The 1,829-nt window shown below is 40.8% G+C and overlaps 1 long non-coding RNA gene across 1 annotated transcript in view; it reads right to left on the bottom strand.

Moving 5' to 3' along the window:
- Nucleotides 1-1,800, bottom strand: part of LOC112463828 — a 2,612-nt gene extending 812 nt beyond the window's left edge. The window contains exon 1 of the long non-coding RNA XR_003041846.1: nucleotides 640-1,800. This is a non-coding gene — a long non-coding RNA (uncharacterized LOC112463828). The remainder of the gene's footprint in view (nucleotides 1-639) is intronic.
- Between the last annotated feature and the right edge of the window lie 29 nt (nucleotides 1,801-1,829).

Below are 1,829 nucleotides of genomic sequence, written 5' to 3'. Positions count from 1 at the left end.
TAAACCAGATATTACAATCCGAGCTAATTAATGCACGTAATATGTGTAACGCCAGTAAATTGACGCATGATAGATAACATGAATAATGGGGCGCAAGTAAAGTAACGTAATAAAAAAGTAAAATGCAAGTTATGTATCGCAAGTGGATCAATATGATTACAATGTAAAAAATGCAACGCGAATAATATATAACGTATAAGTGAGTCAACGTAAGACTCGTCGCAAATAATAAATGCAACTAAATTAACGCCAGAAGTAAAATATAAGTAAGATAACGCAAATGAATCAACGCAAGGCTTACATTTCGCAAAATGTAAAGTAATCGGGAAATCTAATACGAACACGCGCAACGGTTGTACACAATACCAGTAACCGACGCGACGGTCGAGGCGAGGTGAAATTCCTGACGAGGAATGTAAACAATTGTAAGAACTTCGAATCGCGTCTAGGCGGCGAGACGCCCCGGTCATGACGGAACACACGATAATATTCAATAAAACGAAGTAATTACACTAGCGCAATAACACACGGCCATAGCCGTCGCGTGCCCGATAGAATGACTCTAATAAAAAACACACTTATCGCGAAAGAGTACACGCTTATCCAATAAATCGGATAGATGATAAACAGAGTATTTACCGTTCGTTGCCAGATCGTCAAGGACGATGACGACAAGGGATCCTAGCACGGGATGCTCTGTCCGAGTCCGTCACCGAGGAAGGTCCTGTCTCCTAGATGCTGGTGCCCGACGTGGGGCTGCAACGCCGAGGCCTCGCTCAGCCTCGCTGGCCCGCACTAAGTTCGCTCGACGAATGTCGCGCACCGTATACGTTAATTACCGTATACGTTAATCACCGTAACTATTAAACAACGTTCTTAATCGTACTGCCGAATGTACTTAGAAACGAAAGATCACTGTATCGACTGATATAAGATATCGCAAGCTCGAATAAAGAAAGCAGAGACCAGATCTCGCGTGTTGTCGCTTTTGCGTGTTCCGACCGACTCCGCAATTTTACGCGCGAGAATCGTGTCTCGATCGAGCCGGTAAAACGAAAGACGATCGCGCGGGCTCGCGGCCCCCCTCGCCGCGTCGCTGTCGCTGTCGCTATCCGGGATTGCTTCACGAGCGCACTATTTTTCAAACAGAAACAATTTCACAAAGGACACGGTATAAACTCTTTTGGATATACCGATAATGTCACATGCATCCAGTAATTATCATGAAACTCATACTTACGAAGATGTTTTCATTAAACACGAAACGATCTCACTGCACGTACATGAAGTTATGAATCTCACAACAATAAGTCTCACTTATAAGTCTCACAACAATAGGCATCACGCAGAGCCAGAAGAAAAACAAAATGGCATGCAGAAACGCGGGCTAACCACATCTGATACCGTTTGTTTCCAGCAGCACGTACCTACACGGCGCTCTTGTGTATAAAATATACCAAATCATTTGGCTAGAAGAACAAGGCAGTTTTGTTAAAACTACTATAATGTTTTGTTAATATATAAAATAGTGTATAAAATCTAAATTTTAATGCATAGAAAGACGAAATTGTACTTATTGGGCATTATTTTAACTTATGTAACAGAAGATTTCATTATTATGTAGTTTCTGCGGGTAAAGTAACTAAAATGCTTAATTGTTGTATGTGAGGTCTAAGAACAAAATCATTTGGTCCACAGAACAAATCAGAAAAGTGTATTTAGCAGAAGTAACTAAATATTTTGTTATGGAAAACAAGATATTTGGTTGCTGTTAAAAAATGCCTTAACTAAACGGTTTGGTTGGAGACACTAAATTATTTTTCCTAGTG

This window comes from Temnothorax curvispinosus, unplaced genomic scaffold (genome assembly GCF_003070985.1).
Source record: "Temnothorax curvispinosus isolate PA1 unplaced genomic scaffold, ASM307098v1 QBEX01013698.1, whole genome shotgun sequence".
Taxonomy (NCBI): domain Eukaryota; kingdom Metazoa; phylum Arthropoda; class Insecta; order Hymenoptera; family Formicidae; genus Temnothorax; species Temnothorax curvispinosus.
The sequence above is the reverse complement of the archived record's forward strand: the minus strand, read 5'-3'. Positions and strand labels throughout refer to the sequence as shown.